Source organism: Protopterus annectens, chromosome 7.part0 (genome assembly GCF_019279795.1).
Source record: "Protopterus annectens isolate FY-2018-M chromosome 7.part0, PAN1.0, whole genome shotgun sequence".
Lineage (NCBI taxonomy): Eukaryota > Metazoa > Chordata > Ceratodontiformes > Protopteridae > Protopterus > Protopterus annectens.
This window is the reverse complement of record NC_056739.1, coordinates 543,475,566-543,489,075: the sequence shown is the minus strand read 5'-3', so window position 1 is coordinate 543,489,075 and position 13,510 is coordinate 543,475,566.

The following is a 13,510-nucleotide window of genomic DNA, read 5'->3' as shown; positions in this document are numbered from 1 at the left end:
GTTTAATCATAGCATTACTACAAAAGAGAAGACTCAGTACTTGACACTGACCTTTATTTTTACGGCAGAGGACAAGAGTGACATTTTAAAGAAAGTGGCTGAGACGAATGGAAGAGAGAAAGACAGACTAAGCAGAGAGTGAAATAAGGGAGGAGAGACAGCAGGCAAAAATGGGCAAACCAAGAGAGATAAGATGGGGAGGAGGGTGATAGAAAGACAAAACAAACATGGGAAAGATGAAGGGAGAAGAGAGAAAAAGTGAGCAAAAGTATCTTTGAGAAGAGTGACTAAAATGGCTAGGAGGTGTAATAATTTGGAAATGTCGTTGTAGGCTAGGTTACATGGGATAAAATGAATCTGTGAAGAGCACTAGGAAACACTCTCACCAGTGCTTACCTTTCTCCGAGAAGGTCAACACTTTCCATCTTCTGGGTTTCTGAAGGCACAGACATTCAGATATTGAAGGTAAGTTTTAGTCTGCTGACATGGAGGAAATTTCCAGGCCGCATGTTATAACAATGGCTGGAAAGAAGTGCAGAGGTTAGGACTAGTAGGTCACCAGAAAGTATATTATAACCTGCTATTCCCTCTTTTATATCATGGCATCATTGACTATGGGCATTTTGTAGGACTGCCAATTCATCTACTTTCTTAGGGATGTGGGAGAAACACAAGGGCCCGAGCTAAAACTCACACTGACACAGATAAGATGTTCAGGCTCTGCAAAGAAGGCATCTCAGCTGAGAAATGAACTGGAAAACCAAGGACAGCAGGGGTAACAACTGTAACCATTTTGGTGCAATGCAGCTCATTGTAGTTTGTAAAATCTGGAAAAAATAGCCCCTTGATAATGCAACTCAACCACCTAGTTCTTGATACCATGGAAGCTATTTACACAGATAGTGGCCGATGGATAATGCCTACCAGAATCTTTTGTCATAATGCCTACCAAAATCTTTTGTCTTTGATACTCTGGTTAATGGTAAAGTTGAGAATATAGCTAAGCAACCAGAATTAAAACAATGTTTTAATTAAGATAATAGCATAATATGGCAGAGGAATAAACAACTACATGCACTATCTCCTTTCAATAAACAGCAATATATATCACTGCTTGCAGGGAAAAACAACAATGAATATGTTCAGTGCAAATTGCTGAAATAGCTCTACACATTTCAATGACAATGTAGGACAGATCTTTTCAAAATAACAATAAAAATCATAGGCCTCCTGTGACCTGGAGCTGTTTACCATTTGCCCTTTGTAGTGAGGATGAATATTTTCTGTAGTGCCTATGGTGCTCTTCTCTACTGTCATTAAGCACTGTGACATTATATGGATGCACAACGACAAAACATGTTGCACAATTCACAACCTGCTTCTTCAACAAAAGACCCTTGAAAGAATACTGCAATTCTTTCTACAGCATAGTAACCTACTAGCCTCCAGTCAGTTTTTAAAGAAAATCACAGCATATGCATTGTTTACTGAGGGATAGCATTCATATTTAATTATCTTTTCCAGGTTTTTGTGGTGCTAGTGCTGGAATTTCTGAGTCAGCTGTGGTATATGTAACTATAACAGCATGAAAAAAAAAACAGCATTTTACTATGCACGTTCCGTGGCTTAGGTGGGTGTAAAACAAAGAAAGCAAATAAGGCTGAAAGCAGTTAAGTGTATGTTTCTAATTAAATATGATGAAGCATACCAAGAGAATTGATGAGAAGAACAATCGTGTGTATCATAATGCTCATTGTTTTAAACAAAACTTACTCAGGCTTTTGTTTCTTTTTCTTTCAAAGCATTTTATTTTATTTAGCAGTCTCCGTATACTTCCACCTCTGCTCCTCTGCCTGATGTTTCCTTGCAGTTGAAAGTTTTATACTACACCCACAGTTATTCTATGTGGCTGGTGGCAGTTTTGTCAGTAACAGAAACAAATCAATCCATGAAGACATTTTTTTTAGTTTACCATAATATTAGTAAAACCCTAAAAACTTTAAGCAGACCTACATTTTAAATTTATGTCATCAGATCAAAACATGGCAAGATAAACATGTCAGGAATAAAATTATATGATCAAAACTGCATTACCTTATGAAGAAATGGCATTTCATAGAAACCAGAAAAATTGCATAGGAAATCAATTTTTTTTCAGGGAGACCAAGGCAACCTGCAACACTTACAATCCTTTAATTAAATACAATAGCTTTGTCGTTATCCAATGATGACGAAAGGGCAGACATCACTTTTAGTTCGAGTCTGTCTTGCTGTAGTGCTGCAAATACAACTGATGATAAAAATCACTAGCACACCACTAACATTACTAGCAGATATCCTAAATCATGTCAAAATGAAAACTTTTAAACTGATGCTTTCCAACAAAAGTAGTAAAGACATAAACCACTCAATAAAAGCATCGTTCAGTTTCACAGACACTGCAAAGAAATATTGTGCTCAAAGTATCCTTGACCATAATGCGTACTCCCTTACAGTTTGACTCTTTATGAACTCAAGGACGTCAGTTTACTTGGCCTGTCTAGCAACGTTTGCTTTTTTAAGATTTTGCAATTTCATATTCATTATTTCAGTAATGCTGCCTCTCCATCTTAGCTTCTGTTACCTTCACCTTCTTTTGTTCTGCATTTTCCCAGCATCAGTATCTTCTTCTATTCAATTCTGTGTTTGCAGTATGTGGTCCAAGCATCCGAGTCTTAGTTTAATCATTGGAACTTTCAGCGAACAGCCTGGGTTTATATATTAAATATTGGCGGAATTGATTATCTTGCAGTCCACAGAATTTTTACAAGTTTTCTTCAACATCACATTTCAAAAGCATAGATTATCTAACTGACATAATTATATATTATCCAGCACTTACAGACATACATCATTACTGAGAAAAACATTACTTTGGCTCTTCAAAAATGTCATCCAGATTTGCCATAGCTTTTCTCCTGAAAAGCAAGTATTTTTCTAATTTCATGGTGGCAGTCACTACTTGCATACACATTGGAGCTCATAAAATAAAATATGTCACTGTCTCTACTTCTTCTCCAACTATTTGCCAATAATTGATAGGACTAGATGACATAATTTTATATCCTTTATGCTGGGCAACATACCAGTTTTTGTACTTTCTGTTTTCACGTTCATCAACAGACATTTCAACTTGTCCTCACTTTCAACCATCCAGGTAACTTTATATTTTATGTTGTTAGTATTTCTTCCAGCAATTTTGATTCCAACATCTGATTCAACTAACCCTGAATGTTGCATGATATATTCAACATATAAATGAAATAGGGTAACACTATACTAGAATGTCACACTACCTTCCCAATCTAGAACCAGTTTTCCATAGTCAGTTTTAATTAATGTTCTTGTTCTGTATACAGACTACTCAGGAGGCAAATAATGTCATTCAGTATCCCTGTCTCTCTAACCACTTGCCATGGTTTGTTTGGATCCACACAATCAATGCCTTTAGAGTAACTGATAAAGCAAAAGTAAATATATTTCTTGAGCTCTCTTTCTTTCTCAGTTATCCAGAAGATGTTGGCAATTTGATCGCTGGTGCCTCTGGCCATTCTAAAAGCAGTCTGTATAGCTTGCATTTCCTTTTTTATACATCGCTTGCATGAAACCAAGTATTATCTTTCTAACATGTAAATCAAGTGCAATTGTTCAACAGCTTGGTCGCTCTTTATCATTGCCCTTTTGTGGAAATGGAACACAAATTGACCTTTTCCAGTCCATTGGTCATTGCTGTATTTTCCAAAATTGCTGGCAAATTCTAAGGAATAATTTAACAGCATAAGTTTACAAGATGTTAAGCTATTCAGATTGAGTTCTATCACTACCTGTAGCTGGTATTAGCAAAAGTTTCTAGGGCATATTTAACTCCACTCTATAGAATGCCTAGCTGTAGATCAGATAACATACTCGTGACATCCAGATGGCACCAGTGTGGTTTTAAAGCCAACACTGACAATCTAAAAGTCAAGGGCAATCTGTCGCTGTCACGAATATGTGACAGATTACTAATAACTGGATATGTGAGGGGCAGACGTTACAGTTACTGAGTTTCCTCCACTGCCCTGAATAAGTCTGAGGGCATCATGAGGGTTGCTGTCTCTCTCTTGTCAAACCATTGGTACACAACAGGTTAAAGTGAAGAAAGTGCATACAAATCTAATCCAATAATTATTTTATGAAATGCAACCTTGCCAGAGCACAACAACAAAAAATGAACAGGCACCATTGTCTTGATTAAGGGCTTTCAGTACCCACACTCACATTAAAACTGCACACTGATCACTTACAAGGTTGAGTCAGTGTCCTAACACCCCAGTCCCCATCCTCACTATTCTTTCTGTGAGCTACAGTGTCTTCCAATCCATTTACCCATGGTAACTCTTTTGCAAATGTCTACTTTCACACATACACACACACACACGCACACACACACACACACACACACACACGCACAAACGGACACACGCACACACACATGCACGCACACACACACACACACACACACACACACACACACACACACACACACACACACACACACACACACACACACACTGACACACACTTCCCAGATGAAGGCTAAAGAATTCTCCAATTCTCCACATCTTAATTCCTGCCACAGTAGTACTGTTACCACATTGGATATGGTCAAAGACCAAATGCACCATCTACCTGCTGATTTTGATTTAATATAAAATATAAAAAAATAATACTTTTCACTGGTACTAGGCTCAAGTGATCTAGCTAATTGGAAACAGAAACTACTGCTTGGCACTCCACAGTGCTCAGTAATAACCATCTTCTCAGATAATAATAATAATAATAATAATGACCAGCCAGACGAGCTTAAATGTGAATAACTGAAACTTTACACAAACAATAAAGAAAACAATGCTGGAGCAGAGTAAATATGTAGAGTTGTGTACAGTACACACAGAATATAAAATAACACTAAGTTATGAAGACAGGAATATTTAAAGAAAACTTATAAGTTAGGTAAAAACCTAACTGCCTGGATCTTAATCTGCACTGATACAAGGCAGGATTCAAACTCAAAGTTTCACAGATTCATTTCAAGCAAAGACTAAGACTTTTACTAAGACACAAAAGTTCTAAATGTATATACTTTTTGCTCAACACTCATGTACAAATAGAGTAATCAACTTACATAATTTTTGTAACTACACAAAACATGAGCAACTACATGACATCAGACATCACATCATAGGTTCTTTTTCTCCAGAGGAACAAAGGACTAGCTACCAGTGCAGGGTATCTCTATTAATTGCTTGTGTAATAATGACTGCTTCCTCACAGCTTTAGACAGCTGCGTCCTTGAGGTACATTATCATGGGAAACTACACAGAGTTGCAGTTTACATTTCAAATACATTTCTTGTCTTTACATATCCTTTTTCATTTGAAAGAGAAATGATTACATGTTTCTAGGCCAGAGGAAGCATACATTTTGTCCTCTACAACAGTATCAAATATAGTTTGCAAAGAAACCATCAGTCTGCAATACAAGAAGTGCATTATATTTTAAATAAATGATCTTTAGCTTGGTACCTCCCAGTGCCACAATTTTACTGTATGTATTAGTGACATTATGGTCCTTATTCTTAATATCTTCTTTTAGGTCTCTTTCATTTTTGTCTTTTGTCATGCCCATTTTACCAGGAAGTTAACATAACCCATCTCCTTGAAAAGAGCTCTTGGCTTTCCTATTTGGATATCTTCCTACAGTTCTTTGTACTGCTCATTTAAATACACCTCTTGTTTCTTCTTGCTAGTCCCTGAAACTCTTCATTCAGTTTAATATATTTTACTTGCTTCATCTCCTGACTCCAGTGTTCCACTACAATACTGCAAACAATTTATAAATGCATTCTAATGTGTATAATCAAAAACTACTGCACTTACATTTTAGTTTGTAAATTATATCAACTCATTATTCAAATGCAATATATTCAAGACTAAGTTATCGATAAATTATTATGCTATATCAAATAATAGAGCCATCAAGTAACAATCTGAGCTACTTCATGTTACATTATAAGATCATAGGATCATAGGAATTTACTAGACTAATGCCCATGGGGCCTTTACAAGCCTAGACAAGAGTTTATCCCCAAAAAATAAACCTCAGTCAGCACCTTCAGAATGAACTGGCTCCCCACTTAAGCACCATATTCAATAATAGCCTCGCATCAGGCTTTATGCTCACTGAATGGTGCACAGCAACAGTTATCCCACTCCATAAAGGGGGAGCCACCACTGATCCCGGGAACTATCGACCTATTAGCCTGACGAGTCTGGTCTGCAAGGCCATGGAATGTATCATCATGGAACTCATAAACAAAGACATCGGTAACCTCCAAACTCTGGATCCCACCCAGTTCAGGTTTGTGAAAGGCAAATCATGTCTCCTGAACCTGATCGACTTCTTTGAGGCAGTCACCAAAGCCATAGATGAGGGTAAGGTGGTTTACACAGCTTATCTTGACCTCGCCAAGGCTTTCGACACCATCTCCTATTCTGGAATTGTAGCTAAACTCACTAAACTAGGTATAAATCCCTATGTCACAAGATGGGTTGCCAACTGGCTCACTGACAGAACCCACACTGTAAAAGTCGGAGACTCCAAATCTGACCTCAAAGCAGTGACAAGTGGAGTATCATAGGGTTCCATCCTGGGACCTCTCCTGTTTGGGATCTACTTCTCTGAAGTACAGGCTAACACAGAAGGCCTCTGGCTAATGAAGTTCGCAGATGACTGCAAACTTGGAGCCATAGTAAAGTCCCCAAATGATGTGGACATCCTACAGAAGGGCCTCGCTGAGACAGATGCCTGGTGTCAGAGCCATGGCCTCAAGCTCAATGCCAAAAAGTGCAGTGTCATCCCCTTTGGTAAAAACTCTGTACCCATGAACTACCACATAGGCAGCAATCTACTTAACACTGAATGTGTGATTAGAGACCTTGGGACCCAGGTGGACAGTAGTCTCTCCTTTGATTGCCACAGTAGTCAGGAAGTCCTTCTACGTGGCACACCTCATCATAAAAGGATTCCCATCCAGGAAAAAAGAGCGCAAGACTTATGGATATGGAGCATCTCTATTTGGGCAGGGTCTGATATTGCCTTATAGACAAGACACAGATCACCTCTGAGCAATCTGTATGATACTGAGAAGAGTGATAGTGATTTAAGCCTGTCTGCATAGGATAGGTGTTAGAGGCAATGTATTTACTTTGTGAAGTATTTCTGTGGCCTTTCCAGTTGGTGCATATGTTTGGAGAGGTACATACTAAATGGGGCATTATACTCAATTATAGTCCTAATGAGGGAAGAGTACAGAGAGGTAATAACCTCCTTTTTTTCTGGATGCAATTTCTTTACTTATAAGATGAACCAAGTAAAAGGCTTTTCTGACCACTGCCGCCACATGATAGTTGAATGTGAGATTGTTGTCAACCTGAGTACCCAGGTCTCTCACCACAGGTTGTGTGCTTAGAGGGCTGCCATTGATGTGGTAATCAGTAGAGGCCATGTTTTTGCCAAATGATACTATAATACATTTTTTTGGGTTTAACTTATGCCTTTGACTTTGACACCAGTTACTTGTAGCTGTGAGACCCTCTTGCAGTATGTTAACATCAATTGGGGAGTCAATGACAGCACTCAACTTACAGTTATCTGCAAACTTGGTCAGCCACAGGCCCTTTGTCTTTGCCTGGACCTCTGAGAAGTATATGCCAAACAGTAGGGGCCCAGGACAGATTCCTGGGGAACACCACTAGTGACAAGTCTGCTGTCAGAGGTGGCGACACCTATTTTGACCCTGTGGGTCCTACCTGTGAGCCAGTTGGCCACTCATCTGACTAGATAGGGATTAACACCAAGTTGGGTCAGTTTTTCGATGATGCCCAAGTGGGAGATTGTGTCAAAGGCCTTGACCAAGTCAAGGTAAGCTATATGTACTGATTTTTCCTCATCCAAGGCCTTGGTGACAGTCTCAAAAATGTCAACTAGGTTCAATAGGCAAGATCTGCCCCTGACAAATCCAAATTGGGTGGGTCAAGTACTTGGAGATTGTTTATGTCTTTGTTTATGAGATCCATAATAATGCACTCCATGACTTTAGAGATCAGACTCGTCAAGCTGATGGGGCAATAGTTTCCTGGGTCAATAGTGGCACCACTTTTGTGCAAGGGTATGAAAATGGCAGTTCTCCACTCTGCTGGAATGAAGCCTGTAATTAGGCTGTGGTTGAATAGGGTGTTCAATGGCAAAACTAGTTCTTGCTGGAGATGGTGCAGAATACAGCCTGGGATACTATCAGGTCCCATCGAAGCTCAGTTCTTTGCCTTGGATAGGGCCTTTAACACTTGAACTATAGAGATGTGAGGTGTGATACAAGTATTGGGGATGTCAACTGGGACTTTGGGGGGTGATAAGGGGGTGAAGTTTGCACTGAACCTATCAGCTAGCAGGGTGGCTAAGTCAGCAGCATCAGTGTAAGTGGTACCATTAAGTACTAGTTCAGAGCAAATTTGGGGGTTGCCATGGAGGTTCCTAAGATAACTGAAGAAGGACTTGTGGTTACCCCTTTGTTTTGGAGGCTAGTTTCAGCTCATAATTGGCTTTGGAGGTCTTCACTAGTTATCTAATTTGCTTATTGAGGTGGAGGAGGGAGTTTTTCCTTTTTACCATTGGACAATAGTTTCTTCCCTTTGTTGTAAAGCCTGTTGATAGAGGATGTCCACCAGACAGGTTTGTGTTTCTTTGAGGAGCAGATTTTAGTTCTGCTGGGTATGGTTGAGTCTATGTAGTCGTACAGGTGCTTGTATACTGCACTGGCATACTGTTCAGTATAGTTGTCTGCATCATCTGAGGGGGCGATGGTGTGAAGCTGCTGATACCCTCCCTTAGAAGGTTGTAGTCAGCTTTTGAGAAGTTTTTGAGCCTGGTTACAGCTGGGGAGGAGTTGGGTACGATAGAAACTTCAAATGACACAGACCGATGATCTGATCTCATCAGGGAAGAACATACAATAGGAGTGGTGCGATTAAAAAGAATATCTGATGCACAAGAGTTCAACATTAAAACTGAAATATTATAGCATTATAGCAAATATATGGTATTTAACTTTTGATTCAGACACCCTGCAATTATAGTGATGTTTCCAACTACAAAGTGGCTTATTTTCCAAAAAGTAAAAGTTTTTATTTCTCCAGTGATCTATACCTCTCAACCTCTTAGCACAAGAAATCTGGACAGAGGCAAAATAATGGGGGATAAAGGTCCCAAAATAGGGCCATATTTTAAATATTGCACTTATAAACTTTGAAAGTTGCTGCAATAATAGGTTCTGCATTGGTGTGCATTTTCTAAAGGATATGAATTCTGAAACTCAAATGTCTGTCAGTATTTAGCGACTTCAATCCTCAGTGACTTTCTAGAAAACCACAAAGTTTATGACGAACAGACCAAAATTATGAGGAAAAAATCTGGACATTCTGTGAAAATCTAGACAGTTAAGAGGTATGCAGTGAACCCTCCTGTATCATGCAAATTACTTACTATGAAGTTCGCTTTTACAGATATGTATAATGCATGACATTCTGCACTCTTATTAGGTTATCCAAATTCCTGTTCTTCATGTCTCAGCATTGTTTTAACAGATTTTTTAATTCTAGCTGATTTCCTTAAGGTGCAGGATTGATTATATGAGGAAATAAAATAACCAAAGCACCTCTAAAATACACACAAGGTGCTATTGCATTCCAAGGCTCAGCTTTATACTCTCTGTAACACCTTAGATACCTCTATCTGTCCATTCATCCAACCTTCCTAACCAAAAATAAAGCAGGATTTGCAAGACCTAGCATACAGATCTTTTCTTATTTATACTGATTTGACAATTATTAGGACTCACACATAGTTTAAGGTTGTACCAAAGTCAATAATCTGCTAAGAACAGAGACAGGCACAATAACAGGTTAGAACATAACTGTCCCAAACTTGGACTATTTCCTTTTTATTTCTACCCACAACTTATCTTCTAACACCATAGGTCTGCCAAATTCCATCAAAATGGTCTGCAGATATATATTTCTCTGTCCATCAGTACAGAATATTAGTATTTGCCCCTTAACAAAGCTCATGATCTCCCCACTAGAGAAAGGTCCGATTTTCTGCTGGCCCCTTTACTTTACAAATAGCCATGTGGTGAACAGGGCACCCCAAAGGCCAGCAAGACATTATTAATCTTCTCTCAGTGCTTTGTTATACTCTCACTGTGATAAGATCACTCTGTACTGCCAGGCAGATTTTACCCTCCTTGCCCAGGAAAATGCCTTCTATAAAAATATCTTCAATGAAATTTCCTGCCTTATGTGTTTGTTATAAAATTAATTTATCGTCAATTAAAGTTTGTAAATATTGTCTATATGTGGAGCTTTCTCACTGGACCTCCTCTGAAAAGGAAATATGCCCAAATTAACTACAGTCTAAACAAATGCAAATTAATACAATATATAAACATGAAGGTAAAAAGACAGATGGATGAATGTTTGTGAAACTCATCTCCTTTAAAACTAAAATGCTTGGATTCCATTCCTCACATTCTAAGTGTAAATTATTTGTTCAGCCTGGGCAAATGATCATTTTCCTCTTCGACACCTAAATTCTTAGGTTCTCTTCTTCTTTATCTTAGGCTAGGAAATACCACCATTCATGTTGTCCACCTTAATCTACATTGCCAAGCACTGAATGGTGTTTATGAGTTAATAAAAATAAGACACAGAAAACAAATAAAACATAAAAATAAAAACACACCAGAGAGAGATTTTCATTACCCAATGGTTGTCTAGACTCTTGAAAAATGACACCCTCCATGGAACAGCAACCTTTCTTCTTTCACGGTTACCTTTGATGGGTGCCAGTAAGTTCTTTCCAGCCTGTCATGTCTGACCCTACTGGAAGCATGAGGGAACACATGGTATTTTGGGGGGATATATATAATTTTTTTCTTCCTGTACATACAGATCACAACATCACTTTATTCATTTATATGCATTCATACAATATTTCCAATCTTGCTTGTACAAACTGAAGATCTCAATCATCTGCAGAACTTAGTCACTGTCTAGCTATAGATTTCTTACACTGACGCATCTGTACTTATTGTTTTTTCTGATAACACATGTTGTGGATTAAAAGGGTTTTTGCACCAGTACTGCTGCATAGTTAATAAACAAATAAATAATGCTGTAGTAGCCCCAGAACAGGATCATGTGCTTTAACCAGTAACAGTAAAGAAACTAATTGGTATAGGACAGAGTCTGATAAACAGTATATCCACTGTCATGGATGATTATGACCCTTAGGCCATCTAACACACACCTGCAAATGCTATACTTTTTGCATTTAGAGATATTCAAGGATTGAAAAGATATCCTCCACAGTTTTACAGTCTTCCCCAAAAAACTCTGAAACTAATTTTATTCTGTGTGATCTCTATAACTTTTATATTCCTTTTGGTCTGATCAACTAGTATTACCTATTAAGTCACGTAAGCTCAGAGTACTGAGTGTAATGCTTTTAAATCCTGTTTCAGTACTCTACTGATTCTAGTTTACTTTGTTAAAATAATCACTGGCCCATGGTGCACACCTCCTGTCAGAGCCAGATCATGGTCAAATGGGGTAGTCAGGGGAATGACTGCTGACCAAATGCAGAGATAGATGAATACAAATGACTCCACAGAAAAAAAACACTGGTAATCCACAAATGCAGACAAAGCTTGGAAAAATCCACAGGTAGTCCACAAATACAAATGAAATAGTTTATTCAAAGATAAATAGCGGTCAGCGCTTTCGTCCCAATAACAGCACTTCATCAGACAATTTTTAAATTAACAAGAAGCATTTTTAAAGACTGCCAAACACATCACATGTCATTAACCTCACCCCCTTAAAGTAAATAGGCACAAGACATAAAAATACTCGTAATTATATAATTATAATAATAAAAAAAATCAATGTATCAAAAAATATTTAAATTCTATGTACAATATTAAATAGAATACAAATAAATAATAATAAATACTATCTTCTAAGTGCTCTCAATTTTAAAATGGAATTAATTGAAATACATTCATTTAAACCTAGCCAGTTGCTAGCATTTAACAGGAACTGCCAGTATAATTCTTTACTTTCTAATAAAAAGACCAAGCACCACCCCTGATGTCTGTATTAACACCATCAATAACAAAAAAACAAAAGGAATGTTCACTATTCTCCAAAATGTGTTTATATAACGCATTTGTGTCTTTGCAAGTTCTTATTTCATACAGATGTTCATACACTCTGTTTTTTAATTTTCTATCTGTCTTACCAATGTAAAAACAATTACATTGGTTGAAAAGAGCACAGTATATAATTTGTTCAGAGTTACAATTATATTTGCATTTAATGTAAATATTAATATTATTAACCTTAAATACTGTTCCTTCCTTAATGTGAATACAATATCTACACATACCACATTTTATCATCTGTCCATCATTCTTGTTAGTGTTATTTACATAATGCCCTTTTTCAAAGGAACTCAAGTTCCTTCCCTTTTTAAAAATTATAGTGGGCCTTTTATCATTATGTAATCTAACACTTCTATCATGCGTCAAAATGGACCAATTCTTATTCACAATACCTCTAATATCTAAACTATCTGTTGTAAACGTAGTAATAAATGAAGTATTATAATCAACATTCACACACTCTACATTAAAGAAAGTGGTATTGAATGTGTACCCTTCACTTTCTGATAAAAGAGGTATATAAAAGTTTCTCTCTCTTTTGTTCACCACTTCTATGTGAACTTCATTTACCAATTTCAAAGGATACCCTCTCTTTAAAAACATATCTTTTAGGGTATGACATTCATTCAAAAAGTCCTCAAAAACTGATACCATACAGGCAGCCCATATGAACTATCCTTTTATAATGGCTCTTTTTTGTTTTTGTGGATGAGTACTAGTATAATGTAGCAGTGAATTTGAATATTTACCCTTTCTGTATATTCTTGATGTAAATCTATTGTTCTGATAGTCCTTAATTAACATGATGTCAAGAAATGCTATTTCATGTAAATTAAATTGATATGTGAACTTTAAAAATGAAGTAGTGGAATCTATATATTTCATAAAATCACTAATTAGGGCATAAGGTCCATCCCTCAGGATGAAAAGATCATCCATGAATCGTGTATAATATTAATATATTTAAAAAAATCAGAAGAAAAAAGATATGTATTTTCCCACTGTAAAATCACTATATTCGCATATAAGCCCCCACATGCTGATCCCATAGCTACCCCTTCTTGTTGTAAAAAGATTTCATTATTGAATAAAATAAAATTATTCTTAAGTACAATATCCATAAGCTGTGTGTACATTTTCACATCAAAA